The following is a 20540-nucleotide window of genomic DNA, read 5'->3' as shown; positions in this document are numbered from 1 at the left end:
CCCAATACCACAGTGTATGTGCCCAGTGTCTGTCTCCCAATATTCCAATGCCTGTGTCCACTGTATGTGCCCAGTGTCGGTCTCCCAATACCCCAGTGTATGTGCCCAGTGTCTGTCTCCCAATACCACAGTGTATGTGCCCAGTGTCTGTCTCCCAATACCACAGTGTATGTGCCCAGTGTATGTGCCTAAGTGTCTGTCTCCCAATACTCCAATGCCTGTGTCCAGTGTATGTGCCCAGTGTATGTGCCTCAGTGTCTGTCTCCCAATACTCCATACCTGTGTCCAGTGTCTGCCCAAGTGTCTGTCTCCCAATACTCAAATGTATGTGTCCAGTGTATGTCCCTCAGTGTATGTGCCTCAGTGTCTGTCTCCCAATACTCCAGTGTATGTGTCCAGTGTATGTGCCTCAGTGGCTGTCTCCGAATACTCCAATGCCTGTGTCCAGTGTATGTGCCCAGTGCATGTGCCCAGTGCATGTGCCTCGGTGTGTCTCCCAATACTCCATAGCCTTTGTCCAGTGTATGTGCCTCAGTGGCTGTCTCCCAATACTCCATAGCCTTTGTCCAGTGTATGTGCCTCGGTATGTCTGTCTCCCAATACCCCAGTGTGTGTGCCTCAGTGTCTGTCTCCCAATTCCCCAATGCCTGTGTCCAGTGTATGTGCCCAGAGTCTGTCTCCCAATACCCCAGTGTATGTGCCCAGTGTATGTACCCAGTGTATGTGCCTCAGTGTCTGTCTCCCAATACCCAGTGTATGTGCCCAGTGTCTGTCTCCCGATACCCCAGTGTATGTGCCCAGTGCATGTACCTCAGTATCTGTCTCCCAATACTCCAATGCCTGTGTCCAGTGTATGTGCCCAGTGTCTGTCTCCCAATACCCCAGTGTATGTGCCCAGTGTCTGTCTCCCAATACCTAGTGTATGTGCCCAGTGTATGTGCCCAAAGTATGTACCCGGTGTATGTGCCTCTGTGTCTGTCTCCCAATACCCAGTGTATGTGCCCAGTGCATGTACCTCAGTATCTGTCTCCCAATACTCCAATGCCCGTGTCCAGTGTATGTGCCCAGTGTCTGTCTCCCAATACCCAGTGTAAGTGTCCAGTGTATGTGCCTCAGTGCACGTCTCCCAATACTCCAATGCCTGTGTCCAGTGTATGTGCCTCAGTGTCTGTCTCCCAATAACCCAGTGTATGTGTCCAGTGTATGTGCCTCAGTGTCTGTCTCCCAATACCCCAGTGTATGTGCCCAGTGTATGTGCCCAAAGTATGTACCCAGTGTATGTGCCTCAGTATCTGTCTCCCAATACCCCAATGCCTGTGTCCAGTGTATGTGCCCAGTGTATGTCTCCCAATACTCCAATGCCTGTGTCCAGTGTATGTGCCCAGTGCCTGTCTCCCAATACACAGTGTATGTGCCCAGTGAATGTGCCTCAGTGTATGTGCCCAGTGTATGTGTCCAGTGTATGTGTCCAGTGTATGTGTCCAGTGTCTCTCTCCCAATACTCCAATGCCTGTGTCCAGTGTATGTGCCCAGTGTCAGTCTCCCAATACTCCAATGCCTGTGTCCAGTGTCTGTGCCCAGTGTCAGTCTCCCAATACTCCAATGCCTGTGTCCAGTGTATGTGCCCAGTGTCTGTCTCCCAATACCACAGTGTATGTGCCCAGTGTCTGTCTCCCAATACTCCAATGCCTGTGTCCACTGTATGTGCCCAGTGTCGGTCTCCCAATACCCCAGTGTATGTGCCCAGTGTCTGTCTCCCAATACCACAGTATATGTGCCCAGTGTCTGTCTCCCAATACCACAGTGTATGTGCCCAGTGTATGTGCCTAAGTATCTGTCTCCCAATACTCCAATGCCTGTGTCCAGTGTATGTGCCCAGTGTATGTGCCCAAGTGTCTGTCTCCCAATACTCCAATGCCTGTGTCCAGTTATGTGCCCAGTGTCTGTCTCCCAATACTCCAGTGTATGTGTCCAGTGTATGTGCCCAGTGTATGTGCCGAGTTTATGTACCCAGTGTATGTGCCTCAGTGTCTGTCTCCCAATACCCCAATGCCTATGTCCAGTGTCTGTCTCCCAATTCCCAGTGTATGTGCCCAGTGTATGTGCCCAGTGTATGTGCCCAGTGTATGTGCCCAGTTTATGTACCCAGTGTATGTGCCTCAGTGTCTGTCTCCCAATACCCCAATGCCTGTGTCCAGTGTATGTGCCTCAGTGTATGTCTCCCAATACTCCAATGCCTGTGTCCAGTGTATGTGCCCAGTGCCTGTCTCCAAATACCCAGTGTATGTGCCCAGTGAATGTGCCTCAGTGTATGTGCCCAGTGTATGTGTCCAGTGTATGTGTCCAGTGTATGTGTCCAGTGTCTCTCTCCCAATACTCCAATGCCTGTGTCCAGTGTATGTGCCCAGTGTCTGTCTCCCAATACTCCAATGCCTGTGTCCAGTGTCTGTGCCCAGTGTCTGTCTCCCAATACTCCAATGCCTGTGTCCAGTGTATGTGCCCAGTGTCTGTCTCCCAATACCACAGTGTATGTGCCCAGTGTCTGTCTCCCAATATTCCAATGCCTGTGTCCACTGTATGTGCCCAGTGTCGGTCTCCCAATACCCCAGTGTATGTGCCCAGTGTCTGTCTCCCAATACCACAGTGTATGTGCCCAGTGTCTGTCTCCCAATACCACAGTGTATGTGCCCAGTGTATGTGCCTAAGTGTCTGTCTCCCAATACTCCAATGCCTGTGTCCAGTGTATGTGCCCAGTGTATGTGCCTCAGTGTCTGTCTCCCAATACTCCATACCTGTGTCCAGTGTCTGCCCAAGTGTCTGTCTCCCAATACTCAAATGTATGTGTCCAGTGTATGTCCCTCAGTGTATGTGCCCAGTGTCTGTCTCCCAATACTCCAGTGTATGTGTCCAGTGTATGTGTCCAGTGTCTGTCTCCCAATACTCCATACCTGTGTCCAGTGTCTGCCCCAGTGTCTGTCTCCCAATACTCCAATGCCTGTGTCCAGTTATGTGCCTCAGTGTATGTCTCCCAATACTCCAATGCCTGTGTCCAGTTATGTGCCTCAGTGTCTGTCTCCCAATACTCCAATGCCTGTGTCCAGTGTATGTGCCTCAGTGTCTGTCTCCCAATACCCAGTGCATGTGTCCAGTGTATGTGCCCAGTGTCTGTCTCCCAGTACCCAGTGCCTGTGTCCAAATGTTTGTTCTGCAACTTTGTCTGTATCGTGTCCACCTGTCTGTGTCCTGCTGTATTTATCCATCCGTCGCTCTATTGCTTAAATAAAGCCGAAGCGACATAAACCCACTGTATTTATCCAGTCCGTTATCCCACTGCGTGCGTAATTGCGTAGGGGGTGGGTGGAGATGGATCTGTGTGGGAATGGAGGGTGGGGGGATTGCTCCTTTTGGATAAATATAAACTACGGGATGCCTCGGAAGTGATGCTGCATAAATCAACATGTTCTCAGAAATGTGACATCGCTCAGTACTATCGGGATTTTGTGAGATATTTCTGTTCGACTATGAGAGATTATGTCAGTAAATAAGCATTCAGCGTTGTGTCGTCTGCTTCACCGTGGAAATGGGTAGGAATACCATGGACACGCCTTACAGGGGTTCTTCACCGCTCACGCCACACGGTCAAAGTAGTTCCGTCCTTTTCAATCAACGGTTAGGAAATGACCAATGACAGTCGTCCGTTTGCCGAACCGCATTGCGAAAAGGGCGGTACAAAGTAGTCCGCGTGGGAAAGTAGTGCGACCCAGAAATTGCGCTCCACTGTCCCAGTTTCGTCCTTGTGCCGACTTAACAAGCGAGCGGTATTGATCGACTCACTTCGTTGCTCCAGCCGCATAGCGTGAGAGACGTGCGAGGAAGTCGGCTTCACGAGATCTCGTCGGCGGAAAGAGAAGACAAACAGGACTGTTTAGATCGAAAATGTTGTTCTTTCCTACGCGTATGTGTGTCTTCACTGACATGTTCTCTGCACTCAACATGAACATCAGTATATGGTAGACCTTGTTTTCACAAAAAGTATAACCTCGTATTTCACATTTATTAAATGTGTAGGTTAAGTTTATACGTGACGAATACAGTTGGAATTCTACTGAACTGTTTAATCCGTTATTTATCTGGGTAAACAAGGTATCTGTTTTTGGTGACGTATGTAATATCATGTTGTGTGGTGCTTTTCAAGAACCTACTTCAAAATTCCAGTTAATACACAAAACTGCAACATACTGCTATATGCATGGCACAGCACCAAGTCATATTTGTCCAAAGTACATCCCTGAACAAATAAGACTTAAAGACACACCTAACAAACTACTACAACAATGTATGAAAAGGTATGAGTAGTAGTAGTAGTAGTAGTAGTAGTAGTAGTAGTGGTAATAGTAGTAGTAGTAGTAGTAGTAGTAGTAGTAGTAGTAGTATAAGTAGTAGTAGTAGTAGTAGTAGTAGTAGTAGTAGTAGTAGTAGTAGTAGTATCATTGTTATAAAGATTAAAGTTAACAATGGTTTGGCTCATCCTAACTCAGGGCCCTTGCCCCTTCTACACGCAGGCCAGACAGTCAGCCCAGTCGAACCTAGTTTTCGGAGAATGTGAAGACTCCCCAACACTGAAGCCTTCCGCATTACCTAGATTGCCAGAAGGGCTGTATTCCTGGCAGCAAAGCCGAGTACTCTACCAATATCAGTCAACGGATTGGGAGGTACCAAACCAAAGGCACCGAGAACAATGGGGAGTCGGACAACTTGGTACTTGGGAAGCATGCGTGACAGTTCGAAAGTGAGGTCTGCATATTTGTCATTTTTTCTGAATCTTGTCAATCACGTTAGTGTCAATAGTGACAGAACATTCAATGATATAAATGATTTCATTGGATTTATCAAAAAGGACAAGATCAGGTTGGCCTAAATAGGTCTGAGGCTGTACGGGCATATTCCAAAGACATTTGTACTTATTATTTTCCATGACGCCCTCTACATATTCTGGGTCGTACTATGTATGGACCTCTGTGTCAAAACCACAAGCACGGCGAAGACGGTAATAAAATGATCGAGCCACTCCATCAGTTAAAATACTGTATTTGTGTCAAAGCTGGCCATCCACTGACAACGTGTTGGACAGTCTCATTAAATTCATTGCATAATCTACTTTTCATATTTACATTTTTATGCAAAATCACACATTGACGGTTTCGTGAGGGATATTGTTATTGTTGTTGTTATTGTTGTTATTGTTGTTGTTGTTGTTGTTATTATTATTTCAATCATTTTCTGATGAAAATGAAAAATGCAGCAATTTTCGAGCTTAACGGTGGATAAATAGTCTATGATTAAGGAATAATCCATAAGGTAACATTAATCGTCATTCAAAATGCTTTTCAGTCAGGGCATCATTCATAAAATGATAAAAACATTCCTCATTGAGCTGATACATGTTAGTGGTGTAGAATAGGTCTTCAGCAACGCATGCTTGCCGTGAAAGGCCATCATATACCTTGAACATTGCAGACAAACAAACAAGTGTTACACGTTGGTAACAACACAGTTTGCACGATCTACATAATATAGCTCCGTATATAAATGAGCAACTGTAAAAACTTGTATTTATTTACTAAAATGAAGGTTTATTTGATGAAATATTTAAAAGTATATTTGAGTGAGAGGATGCTGTTTGCACTGTTGACATGGCGACATGTTAATAATCGAATCCCAGCAAGGCAAACCAGGGGTTGAATAGCGTGAGTGTCGAACCACACAATCGGGGCATGGTGACTCACAATGTTTGTTTTTTGGTTTGTGCGTTTGTTGTATAACACCTCACTCGGCAATATTCCAACTATATGACTGCGGCCTGTAAATAATCAAGTCTGGACCAGACAATCGTGTGATCGATACTGCGAGCAACGATCCACACCGTCGTGACGACACGCCATCAAGCAAGTCACCGAGCCTGACCGGCCGGTCCGTTTGATCACCCCTTACGACCAGCAAGGGTTGGTGGGGACCGGTTACACCCGGGATCCCCATGGGACCGACTCTTAATGGTTCAGATAAGAAACTGTGACCATGAGATCCTCATTTATATCGACTTTTAGGACTAGCTTGGTGGACTTGTGACCTTCTGTCCCGTAGTCCCCAAAGGCTGAAATATCACGTGAAGTAGTATGAAAACAGTGTTTATGAAACACATCGTGCTAACTCGAGGAATAATGAAAGTAACGTGATAGATAGATAGTGCACAAAGGAGGTTAAAGAACACCCGATGTTTTCATGACTCTGTCTTTGCTAATGGTATTGCAACACAGACAGCCTTCCAGTTATGGACGGTTAATCATTTGTTTTGAGTAGTATATGTACACTAACGTTTCTAATGTCGGCGTATATTCATGTCCTTCAAACACATAATGTGAAAATACAAATAACGTTATTATTTTCAGTAACAAAATGACACAATTTTAGGATTCGTTTAACTAACTGTAACTCTCCCATCATGTCAACAGGATTGTGGGAAGGACTTGTTGGCTAATTTTGTGTGTGACCATACTGCGGTTATGTGTCTATATAGCCATTCTTATTTACATGACTTGTTTTAGTTCAAGCTCGCCAAATCTTCTCACTCTCCCAGTCACAAATCCCTCCACTCACTCTCCGAGTCACACACCACCACCCCATCCCACCCACCACCCCCCCCACACACACTCCATACATAACGCCTCCACTCACTCTCCCAGTCACAAACCCCTCTGCTCACTTTTACAGCCACAGACTCCAACCACTCACTCTCCCACCCACAAACCCGTCCGCTCGCACCCCAACACTCTCCCTCCCACAAACCCGTTCGCTCGCACCCCAACACTCTCACACACCCATAAACCCGTCCGTTTGCACCCCAACACTCTCCCTCCCATTAACCTGTCCGCTCGCACCCCAACACTCTCGCCCACCCATAAACCCGTCCGTTTGCACCCCAACACTCTCCCTCCCACAAACCCGTTCGCTCGCACCCCAACACTCTCACCCACCCATAAACCCGTCCGTTTGCACCCCAACACTCTCCCTCCCACAAACCCGTTCGCTCGCACCCCAACACTCTCACCCACCCATAAACCCGTCCGTTTGCACCCCAAAACTCACCCACCCATTAACCTGTCCGCTTGCACCCCAACACTCTCCCTCCCACAAACCCGTCCGCTCGCACCCCAACACTCTCCCTCCCACAAACCCGTTCGCTCGCACTCCAACACTCTCACCCACCCATAAACCCGTCTGTTTGCACCCCAACACTCTCCCTCCCACAAACCCGTCCGCTCGCACCCCAACACTCTCCCTCCCACAAACCCGTCCGCTCGCACCCCAACACTCTCCCTCCCACAAACCCGTTCGCTCGCACTCCAACACTCTCACCCACCCATAAACCCGTCTGTTTGCACCCCAACACTCTCCCTCCCATAAACCCGTCTGCTCGCACCCCAACACTCACCCTCCCACAAACACGTTCGCTCGCACCCCAACACTCTCCCTCCCACAAACCCGTCCGCTTGCACCCTTACATGTTCTCCAACCCCAAAACTCTCCCTCCAACAAACCCGTCCGCTCGCACCCCAACAGTCTCCCAACCACAAACCAGTCCGTTCGCACCCCAACACTTTTCCACCCGTAAGCCCGTTCGCTCGCACCCCAACACTCTCACCCACCAATAAACCCGTCTGTTTGCACCCCAACACGCACCCTCCCACAAACATGTTCGCTCGCACCCCAACACTCTCCCTCCCACAAAAATGTTCGCTCGCACCCCAACACTCTCCCTCCCACAAACCAGTCCGTTCGCATCCCAACAGTCTCCCTCCCACAAACCCGTCCGCTCGCACCCCAAAACTCACCCACCCATAAACCTGTCCGCTCGCACCCCAACAGTCTCCCACCCGCAAGCCCGTTCGCTCGCACCCCAAAACTCACCCACCAATAAACCTGTCCGTTCGCATCCCAAAACTCACCCACCCATAAACCTGTCCGTTCGCACTCCAACACTATCCCACCCACAAACCCGTCCGCTCACACCCGAAAACACTATCCCACCCACAAACCCGTCTGCTCGCACCCCAAAACTTACCCACCCATAAACCCGTCCGTTCGCACCCCAAAACTCACCCACCCATTAACCTGTCCGCTTGCACCTCAACACTTTCCCACCCATAAACCCGTCCGCTTGCACCCCAACACTCTCCCTCCCACAAACCCGTCCGCTTGCACCCCAACACTCTCCCTCCCACAAACCCGTCCGCTCGCACCCCAACACTCTCCCTCCCACAAACCCGTCACAAACCCGTCCGCTCGCACCTCAACACTCTCCCTCCCACAAACCCGTCCGCTCGCACCCCAACACTCTCCCTCCCACAAACCCGTCCGCTCGCACCCCAAAACTCACCCACCCATAAACCCGTCCGTTCGCACCCCAAAACTCACCCACCCATAAACCTGTCCGCTCGCACCCCAAATCAGTCTCCCACCCACAAACTCTTACATGCTTTCGTACTGCCACAGCGTCTGCGTGTAACGTGTGGTAGCGATAACTGAAGATGACAGGCACGGCGCACATGTGAGGCAGTCACGAGAAGGTTGACATGCGGCTGAATGAATGTCTCAGCATTATCAAACGACCTTCACCCATGGAAAGCAACATCACATTTCTGTGCACATGTACCAGTCGGAATATGACTAGTTTTTCTTCATCCAGTACTACTATAAAATATTTTACTTGTAGACTAATATAAAAAAAACCTAAATATTTCACTAAGAGTTAAAATAATATGATTTCGAGCCGATACAGTAACTTCATCCCAGTCGCGAAATGTCTAGGGCAGGTAACTCTAAAACAACCGAGAACTCAAACATAATCACAGTTATGTTCAGTATGCTATTTTATGTAGTTTGAATATAATGTACATATCTAAACAGCCTAGCCCTTACACAAACAGCACGGAAGAGCCTTCTCTGGGCTGATACATTGCTGCCTTGTCGTTCACAGTTTCTCGGTTGTTTCCGGAGGTGAACGGAAATGGCCGAATTATTCCGATGTAAATTCGGAATGAGAAAATCAATCGGCAGCTCTTGCTGAATTGTGAATGAGAAAGGGGACGGCTTTCGTAATTATAGCAAACTGCCTTCCAACTTGTAATTACTCAAACAGAACAAATTACAGATAGAGCGACTGATGTTTTGCTTTGTAGACCTGTAAAACACAGTGGATGCAACCCATGTATTGATAAAACGCAGTGCCTCGCTATACTGGGGACTGATAGCAAACCTTATTTCCCCATTATTACGCTGTGCTGGGGATGGATAGAAAACCTAAAGTGTATCCATTATAACGCTGCCAGCATCTCTCCAGCTGGGTTGTTAGTTTCTTATGTACTGCGATAATTCTGTGCTTTCTTACTTTGACACGCAAGTCGAAATGAAGCAATATATGATCAAAAAATATTTTCTTATGATTTCTAATATATCATTTCATTTAAATCAGATTTAATTATTATTTTTTCAATTCTATGAATAAGGTTGTAGTTTGTCTTATACATTGAAAAAAGTAAACTATACTGAAGCATTGCCTCACACTTAACACCTGTGTGATACATTCAGGGGGATAAAACGATAGCTTTTCCTGGGGTTTGTCTTGAATGCCACATCAATATGACGACGACAATACCACTCGTGTGTCTTGTAAGCAATACCACGGCAATATGACGACGGCAATACCACTCGTGTGTCTTGAGGCAATGCACGGCAATATGTCAGCGACAGTACCACTGGTACGTCTCAAAGGCAATGCACGGCAATATGTCAGCGACAGTACCACTGGTACGTCTCAAAGGCAATGCACGGCAATATGTCAGCGACAGTACCACTGGTAAGTCTCCAAGGCAATACTACAGCAATGTATCAGCAACAATACCACTGGTACGTCTCCAAGGCAATACCACGGCAATATGTCAGCGACAGTACTACTGGTACGTCTCCAAGGCAATACTACGGCAATGTATCAGCGACAGTACCACTGGTACGTCTCCAAGGCAATACTACGGCAATATGTCAGCGACAATACCACTGGTACGTCTCCAAGGCATACTACGGCAATGTATCAGCGACAGTACCACTGGTACGTCTCCAAGGCAATACCACGGCAATAAGACGACGACAATATGGAGACAATATCCACAATTTATCATTTTATGGTATGTCCATTAAACTGTTTCTTTGTATTTTCAGATGACAAAATTAAAGATGGTTCACCAACCTGAGGTAAGAGAGACGTTAAGCATGCTTATATTGACACCAGTTAATTCATTCATTTACTGTTACGTTCACAGGTAAATATAGTGTTCTATCATTAGTACAATCACATATACTTATATTGTTCTACAATGTTGTACAGTTTTATTTGAATGTAACACACAAGTCCAAGTGTAGCAATAGATGTTTTTTTGATTACAGCATGAAATTCTAACTTGATTCTCGATGTTTTATTCTTTTCTTTTTCTTGTGTCTTATGTACAACCATTAGATTGACTGTAACAGATAGAAAGGATTTTATTGAGTATATGGCTTTTAAATTTCCTTAAGTTAACACATTTGCTTCCTAATACAGCAGTATTATATCAAGTTGGGCTTGTTTACTTCACAAAGGCATGTTCATTTGATTGACAATAATGTAAATTACAGCACAAACTTTGAAATTACTTAAAAACAGTTTTGATTTCAAGAAAACCATTTCATTAAAATCAGCTTAAATAGATGCTTTTTCAATCAATGAATAGGGTTGAAGTAGGTCTAATGCTTATATTCATATAAAAAGGAATAGATAGAGAAATAAAATAGTTCAAATACATATGTTTTAGTAAATGTTTGACTGTTTATATACATGAAATAAGAATGCAAATAACAAATATAGCATGCCACATGTTAAAATGTGTCAAGAAGGCGGATGTTTTTAAGTTTGGAGGATATGTCTTTTTCTTATCTTTGAACAACAACAAGTATTTTGACCAAAGCTGATTTTGATCATAGTTCGATGAGCTCATATCAAGTTTTACACAATCGGCCATTATGATTTGTTTATTTTGTGCTCTTGATCATGTCAGAAGTCGACAACTTGCAAGCATTGAAGGAAAACAGCTGGTTATCAACCAATTGAACATATTATGTATAAAATATAATAATGTTTAATATAACATATGTCAGTTACATATGTATTTTACAATGTGACGTTTCTAGTGGGCCAATCTGAACCCTTATCTCTCCTCGGCCCTTGTCAAAAACCATCCAGATATTTGCTAACCCCTCAGTCACTATATGCACGTGTCATGCCACCTGTTCTACACCACTCCACTGTACAAAGCATGTGTTTGCACGTGCAGATTAAGAAAATCTCCCTTCAGGTGCACTGGTCACATGACATGCAAACGCAGGTTAGCTCTTGCACAGCATGAAGCGAAGGTAAACATAGGACTAGTGACAATAACTCAGCCATATCTTGATTTTGGTTCACTTCATCAGTAAAGATCGGTATAGGTCAGTAGTGGTCAGTTGTAGTCACTATCGGTGCCACGCACGCACGTCTTCATTAAGAAACACGCACGCACTCCTTCATTAAGAAACGAGGAAAGAGTATCCTGGTGATCGCGTTTCATCGTGATCCGACGGCGACGATGTTGTTCATGCCATTAGCCACCGGTTTGTGTGGACTCCAGTGTATCCAGGCTGCTGTGATATACCTGGACAAACCGGATTGGAGTTATCAGTGTGGATTGACGCTGATATTTGCTGTCTTTGTGGCAGTCAATTGAAATCCACTCAATCATTTTCATCCAAACTGACACTTAATGAAAGAACAAAGACGCCACGTTTGGGGCAGAATTACATTTAACTGAAAACCCCAAGACCAAAGTCACAACGATGAAAGCATACTCATTTCACTTTTCTTTATGAAATATACAAATTGAATTTGAAATTAACCACATAGAGTAATAATGTCCTACTTTGATACATTGTTTGACCACTGATCAAACACTGACCATTGCAATGAAACAAAATAGCACGGTAGCATGCAAATCAACGTACTTAATCATATATCCTTCAAATGGAGAATAAAAAGTTCTTCGATATCGTACCTTGAATCTGTACTTCGGTTTACCATGTCAAATTGTCTCGTCTCACAACTGTCGTGAGATTATAGTTTTATAGCCAGGCAACAAGCAATATCGTTATGCAGTTTTGACATTTATTTAATCATTTTAATTCTGAGGAATACAGTGTATCCTGTATCAGGTCACACATGCGCGAGACGTCTATTGGGGTCACAGACAGGGTTAAAACATACGTGTATATGTTACAAAGCTGGCAATACATTCATTCTAATCTTGAAAAAAGAAAGAAAAGAGAGTAAGTTGATGCAAACTCATCATTTTATTCCGGTTTTATGTGATATAGATGTTCCTTGTTCCATGACCTGTAGCAACGTGAAGAGATTCACGTGTCAACCACGGGGTGTAGGGGAGTTTACAAAAAGTCATTTTCGGTTAAATATTTGTGCGTGACAATCAGATTGTGGCTGCCATCGTATTTTGGTATGGGACACTCGAAGTGTAAACAGTCAACTGTAACGTGACAAGCCGGCACATCGAACATTATTACATCACACTACACTATGCATGCATGTATTGGAATTTACAAGGCGGCATCTGGACAAGCGGATGACTATATTTAATGAGTCATGATCTTTTGAAAAATTCTACATGAACAATTCACACATATGTTTGACTATTAAGCACTTCTTGGACTCTGTAAGTTAGAGTGACTACATGAAACGTCCTCCATCTAGATTGTAGTTGTAACATAATAGAACCTAGCCGAGGCAAACCAGTGGTTGAAATAATTACACAAAGTCACAAAGCAAGACCACCCGACCCCCCTTCAAGCTCCCTTCCCTTCTCATTATCACACACACACATACACACACACACTCTCTCTCTCTCTCACACACACTCACACATTCACACACTCACTCACTAACACACACATACACACACACACTCTCTCTCACAATCACACATTCACACACTCACTCACTAACACACACACTGACATACACATACTCACACACACCCTCTCTCTCACACACACACACACACATACACACACACACACACACATCGATATCCACACATCAACATACACACATCAGCAGCAAACCACACACACAGACATTGTTTTCCATTCACATATAGCGCACAGCAACTCTAAAATTATGACACAAAAATTAAACGTCAAAATCAACGTCGATTCTGACGTTATAATAGTTGTTCCACATAAGTTAAGTTTTTCAATATTACGATAACACCAACTGAATGTATCATTAACTAGTCTCCGTCGTAGCCAACCAAATGTGAGCTCTTAACGCGACTTCAACATCCGATCCCACTTGGATAATACACAACTATCTCTGTCTTGTTATATTATTTTATCACCAATCCCTCGATTCAGTGGACACGTATATCACCCCCCTGTTCAGTAATCACACTATGATATACATGTTTAACTAACCATGCCAGGGTTATAATGACACCTCGTTGCATGGTAATGTCATGTTATCAGTCATGCTGTGATAAAATGTCCCATGTCGTATCTGCGATAATTATGTCTAACTTCAAAGAAAAACCTCAGGCGCGTAACCATGATGTATATGACGCCGAGTGTTTCATGACGTTAAAAATGCATAAACTTGCGGTTGTCTCCTTTCATGCGAAGCTATTCATGCAAGGAATTTTAAAACATCATCTCCGTTTGCTTAAGTTTTGACAAGTTAGTCTTAGTTGATAGGTCAGAATAAGAAAATAATTTAACTTTTATCATTTTAAAAATAATTACTGTACATTTCAGAAAAGTATTTCACAAAAAGTTGTTAGTTTGAGGACCACATTTTAATTGACATTTTCTTCTGTCTGGCGGTGTCGCCATCAGTCAGGTTTTGAGGCACAAACACGTGTAGTTCATTGTACATTCGTGGTATAATTGTGGGACGCATTCTTAATTTGTATTGATAGATCTAGATATTTGATAGGCAGTCTTTGATAGAAGTTGCTATCGATAAAAGATGTCATGAATTCCAGATAGATCGACCTTTTATGTCTCTTTGTCATCCTTTTTAAATATTTTCTATTCCGCAGTATAAAATTGTTAGCGCTCTCACCTTTTAAAAACAGTTCATTGTCTTCTTGTAGTTCTCATTCCAGCTTTCATTCTGCTCTGAAATGTAATGTAAACACTTTTAGATCTGGAACAAATATCGAAAAAATGTAAACAACATATATTTTCATCCCTGAAATGAAAAACTGACATATGCATCGTCTTACATGAATTATCATGGTTGATCATCGCATACGTATGTGTTTTAAACCTCAGGATCCCGTTGATCGTGGATGTAAATCCCACATTCGATGTGATTATGATTTTTGGTGTGTCAGAAACATTCTCGTAGGTATCTCACATGTGACAGACATCTACCGCATTGTGCCCCTTCCATATAACGCCGAGTGAGTGAGTTTGGTTTTACGCCGCATTTCAATATATTCTAGCAATATCAAAGATGGGAACACCAGTAATGGACTGACAGACCAGCTTAAACGCACGTGGCTGAAATACTGTTCAAATGGCGTTTGACCCTACTCACTACTGCACACAAGCAAGACTCTTTGATAAACAATCATCATTACTACGTGCAGATGGATAATATTCTTTCTATTACAGCCGAAATAGATACAAAGCTATCCTCCATGAAGCTGACACTCCCAGCTATAACTGAAACGTTCTTCCTTCACTTAGTCCCTCACTCACTAAATAAGTACAACAGCATATGTCACCCACCAGAAGAAAAGGGACCTTATGGGTACTAGGATACAGTTGTGCTCTGACGTCATAAAGAAAGACGTTTGACGTCAACTTACTTCCGCAAAAAAGGCCCGTGTGCGGACTGTACAGAACTATCTTATTTTTCTCTAGTTTGTTCGTAATGTAATAAAAACAATATTTGAAAACATTTCAACACACATGTCTAGTTTCATTAAAAAAGACATTTTATATAAAAAATGCAATCATTATGTAAACATATGCGTCTGAATATAGGACATTGCCGAAAATGAGTCCACATGTTTGATGACAAAAATTGATGCTCATGAAGTGTATTTTTGTTGTCCTCAGATACTATAGTTTTCATATATGATGAGAAGTCAAAATGTGATTTTCAGCCATACGGTACCTCATATCATGGCTAGTCACATGTAGGCAAATATGTCACAACAACAGTTGTATGAGTTTCTTGTCAAAGGTTAAGTTTATCTACTTGAGTAGGTTTCTTGTTTACTTTAGTCATTGTATGCTCTATTTCAGTATTCTTGCACGGAATAATGTTAAGTCTCCGGATATGTCTTAATTCACTCACTGAAACTTATGTCGTAATTCATTGTTTCATTGTCACTGAAAGCTTAAATGATGTCGTAGTTTTCTGCAAATATACCCCCATCTATTAGTGAATTAAGCACATTTTCGTATCGAAAAATATTGCACTTAAACTAAAAAATAAAAATAAAATAATGTTTCGTTATTCATGTATTGTGCAATTATGTTTGTGCATAAACGAGCTAAACTGCTTAAACGTATCGTCAATGCAGAGACAGCAGAGTTCATATACGGAAACATTTGTGGCTGGATGAGTGAGAGCCAACTTCAGCACAATTTTAGCGATATCATTAATGGGGGATACCAACAATGGATTCGCTTTGACAGTGCCTGTTTGCAAAACATGGCACGTACATTTTTTAAACGAAACGGAAATTGTGATCGAAATGTCCATGGTTACAAATTACAAAAAGTACATTTTATGAGAAAAAAGCATACCTTAAATATCAAATTCGATTCGAGAAATGTTTGGTAAAAATAATTTAAGAACCTACATCCTGAAGAAATATTTTGAGTTAGTATTGTTTTCCGCCGTTTTTAGTAGTTTTTCCAGCAATATCACGGCGGGGATCACTAGAAATGGGCTTCACCCATTTTCCCATCTGGGGAATCGAACCCAAGCCTATAGCATCGAACGCTATAACCACTATATCCTCATCAAACCAACTAGTATGGAATTCGATCAGCTCAGATCAGCACCTATATCCTTTATATATATAAATAAATATAAATGCACATATCTATCGCATATCTCTGTAAAAGTTATGACCTCACTAGGCATGTATCTCTACACGAATGCCTGTCATCATGTTGATTTTTAACTGTACAGAAAAACAAACATTTTTTTAATCTTTGAAAATTGAGAACAAATCTTCTAAAACTGTATTAAAAAAATACTCCCATTGTTTTCCCTGAAAATCTAAGTATGCCCATGAAATCGACGGAGGAAAATGACATGCCACGTGACTGAAATCCAGTTATTGATTGCTCGGAATTAAATTACTGACATAAGACTAAGAACAAGGAATATATCCAATACTGTGTGTAGTATCTGTGTGACTGAATCACATTCCCCGGTGTCATGCCGGTGTCATCTCCCTACACATACAATCTGCGCACATTTGTTGGACCACTGTCGAGGGAATAGTGAAGACAGTTTAAGATATGAAACGTCAACGCCAGATAATAATCAGCCTCGATATCTGCCAAAATAGATTCCATAGGGTTAAAGAGCAAAATAGGGTTGAAAATTGTATGAATGGATCCCTGAAAACCAGGGATGACGCCAGGCGTTTGCGGTAAGGGTAAGCATGTCCTGCTCTACCGGTAGCACACACCACTCACAAAATTAGCATGCATCATAGCATGTGGTTTGTAGTTTCAATATTTCGTAATATTTAAGGGATAATTTACAATTATGCTTAAATTTTTAATTGAAAATATATTCTATTATTAGACCACTTGCCAAGGCAATCCTTTTGGCACTAATATATATGAGAACACATATGACTTTAGTTGTTTAAACATTCACTTATGAGACCACCTGTCAATGTGATAATGAAGACAGTTCAAGATATGTAAGAGCACCAGGGCATATGTCTTATTATCAAAGAAGTTTGGAAATGTAAAGGATAGGTTCCAATCGCGCCTAACTGTGCAATGGTTTATACAATATGTACACTCAACTATAGACCACTGTCAAGTGAACAGTGACGACAGTATAATATATGTCAGAACACCAAAGCGTACTTGAACATGTTTTTATCTTTTTCGAAATTAACAATATTTTTTTTAATTTTGCCGCACGTTATTAGCTGTTCATGGATGCAAGCAGACCGGCGGAGACAGGCATGTGTAAGTATACAACGCTAACGAAAGAAGAAGCTATAAAACGCTGTATCTTAATGAGTGTCCTACCTGTATGACACCAGTATGTTACCTGTGCGTGGCTGTGTCCTCACAATGATGTGACAATGTTGTCAGTCAGCAAGTCATTGATAGGGTAGTAGTGTACTTGTTGTCACCATAATTCCGTGTAGATGTTGAGTTTAAATATATTTGTTGAAAGGGATTTATTTGAAAGAGAAAACATTTGGTCTTTGGAGGAATGTCATATGGTCCCTGAACAAAGTTGTAAATATAATTCTAAACATGAACCCATGAGACTGCAGTTCCTGAGCTAAATAGGGGTTGTATGAGCTGCTGAGCTGAGAAGGGTTATGGGAATGGATTGAAGGTGACTGTTTTACTGTGTAAATGATCGGTGGTCTGTAAAAGAGACTCGGTCTTTGAGACCTCCCTCGTCACCTTTTCATCAACAAAGCGTCACCTGTCAATTATGGACAAAAAACAACTTGCTTCCAGTGACATAAGTGTATATATTTTTTGGTTATCTTTGATATATAAAAAGACAATAAGTCATGTGCCTTTTTTCTGTTTTCCTTTTGCATTTCAAAGGTAACCCAATACATTGCACGATGTTCTTAGATGTACGTAAGACTATAATTATGAGTTGTATATTAATACATTTAGAGGTGGGAACGTGATATTTTTTTACCTTTGAGAGACAAGAGTAAAATTGTTGAAAATATATGTGATGTTTGAACTGTCCTTTTTAATTTTGTAATTCCGTTTTATTTCCATTTAGATACATTAAATGGGGTGTTGTAAACAGTATCTATCAGTCTTCAGGGTTCGTTAATGATCAGAAAGCTTAATGACAATAAAATATATTATGGTAATTCATACAACTCGTAACATCATAACACCAATACGTTTGTGATTAAACGCGTAATTATCCTTAGTAGAAGCAGGGATATTGCTAGTATCAGCAATGACAGTAGTTTAAAAGTTCTGGTAGTGTGCCGTATCAGCTTAAAATGGCAGTTTGTAGGGTGTGTTAGTGTTGATGGTGATCCCAGTTGCTGCTGAGTGATGGTGACAGTGACACTCATTGCTGCAGACTGGTGGTGACAGTGACACTCATTGCTGCTGTCTTGTGGCAGTGACACTCATTGCTGCAGACTGGTGGTGACAGTGACACTCATTGCTGCAGACTGGTGGTGACAGTGACACTCATTGCTGCAGACTGGTGGTGACAGTGACACTCATTTCTCCTGACTGGTGGTGACAGTGACACTCATTGCTGCAGACTGGTGGTGACAGTGACACTCATTGCTGCAGACTGGTGGTGACAGTGACACTCATTTCTCCTGACTGGTGGTGACAGTGACACTCATTGCGCAGGCTGGTGGTGACAGTGACACTCATTGCTGCTGACTGGTGGTGACAGTGACACTCATTGCTGCAGACTGGTGGTGACAGTGACACTCATTGCTGCTGACTGGTGGTGACACTTATTGCTGCTGTCTTGTGGCAGTGACACTCATTGCTGCTGACTGGTGGTGACAGTGACACACATTGCTGCTGACTGGTGGTGACAGTGACGCTCATTGCTGCTGACTGGTGGTGAAAGTAGCTTAAAAGTGATGATGTTGACATACTCATGCTGACAAGTGGTGACGGTGGCACTGATTGATGCTGATTAGTATTGACGGTGGCACTGATTGTAACTGACTAGTATTGACGGTGGCACAAATTGTTACTGACTGGTATTGATGGTGGAACTGATTATTACTGGCTGGTATTGATGGTGGCACTGATTATTACTGACTGGTATTGACGGTGGCACTGATTATTACTGACTGGTATTGACGGTGGCACTAAATGTTGCTAACTAGAATTGAAGGTGGCACTGATTGTTACTGACTGGTATTAATGGTGGCACTGATTATTACTGTATGGTATTGATGCTGGCACTGATTGTTGCTGACATGTTTTGATGTTGGCACTGATTGTTACTGACTAGAATTGATGGTGGCACTGATTGTTGTTGACTGGCATTGATGGTGGCACTGATTGTTTCTGACTGGTATTGACGATGGCACTGATTGTTGCTGACAGGTTTTGATGGTGGCACTGATTGTTGCTGACAGGCATTGATGGTGGCATTGATTGTTGCTGACAAGAATTAATGGTGGCATTGATTGTTGCTGACTAGTATTGACGGTGGCACTGATTGTTGCTGACAAGAATTAATGGTGGCATTGATTGTTGCTGACTAGTATTGATGGTGGCACTGATTGTTACAGACTAGTATTGATGGTGGCACTGATTGTTGCTGACAAGAATTGATGGTGGCAATGATTGTTACTGACTAGTATTGACGGTGGCAGTGATTGTTGCTGACAAGAGTTGACGGTGGCACTGATTGTTGCTGAATAGTATTGATGGTGGCACTGATTGTTGCTGACTAGTATTGACGGTGGCACTGATTGTTGCTGACAAGAGTTGACGGTGGCACTGATTGTTGCTGACTGGTATTGATGGTGGCACTAATTGTTGCTGACTAGAATTAATGGTGGCACTGATTGTTACTGACTAGTATTGATGGTGGCACTGATTGTTACTGACTAGTATTGATGGTTGCACTAATTGTTACTGACTAGTATTGATGGTGGCACTGATTGTTGCTGACTAGAATTAATGGTGGCACTGATTGTTACTGACTAGTATTGATGGTTGCACTAATTGTTACTGACTAGTATTGATGGTGGCACTGATTGTTACTGACTAGTATTGATGGTGGCACTAATTGTTACTGACTAGTATTGATGGTGGCACTGATTGTTGTTGACTAGTATTGATGGTGGCACTTATTGTTGCTGACTAGTATTGATGGTGGCACTGATTGTTCCTACTGACTGGTATTGATCGTAGCACTGATTGTTGCTGACTAGTATTGATGGTGGCACTAATTGTTACTGACTAGTATTGATGGTGGCACTGATTGTTACTGACTAGTATTGATGGTGGCACTGTTTTTTGCTGACTAGTATTGATGGTGGCACTGATTGTTGCTGACTAGTAGTAGAACAGGTTGAACTTCACAGCATGTGAGCCACGTTTGCTGCAGATGTTGGTTTGAGATGATAATTATGACGACTATTTAGTAAAAGTGTTTT

The 20540-nt window shown here is 42.9% G+C and overlaps 2 long non-coding RNA genes across 2 annotated transcripts in view; one reads left to right on the top strand and one right to left on the bottom strand.

The window, feature by feature from the left end:
- LOC139458325 (uncharacterized) overlaps positions 1 to 20540 on the bottom strand; it is a 139926-nt gene that overhangs the window by 27216 nt on the left and 92170 nt on the right. Inside the window, exon 2 of the long non-coding RNA XR_011652660.1 lies at positions 14252 to 14307. This is a non-coding gene — a long non-coding RNA (uncharacterized lncRNA). The remainder of the gene's footprint in view (positions 1 to 14251; positions 14308 to 20540) is intronic.
- The window catches only part of LOC139458326 (uncharacterized), a 131861-nt gene continuing 115854 nt past the window's right edge, over positions 4534 to 20540 (top strand). Inside the window, exons 1-2 of the long non-coding RNA XR_011652661.1 lie at positions 4534 to 4794; positions 10273 to 10305. This is a non-coding gene — a long non-coding RNA (uncharacterized lncRNA). The remainder of the gene's footprint in view (positions 4795 to 10272; positions 10306 to 20540) is intronic.

Source organism: Haliotis cracherodii, unplaced genomic scaffold, assembly GCF_022045235.1.
Source record: "Haliotis cracherodii isolate W230 unplaced genomic scaffold, xgHalCrac1.p SCAF_12, whole genome shotgun sequence".
In the NCBI taxonomy this organism is placed as follows: Eukaryota; Metazoa; Mollusca; class Gastropoda; order Lepetellida; family Haliotidae; genus Haliotis; species Haliotis cracherodii.
This window is presented reverse-complemented; position numbering and strand designations above follow the sequence as displayed.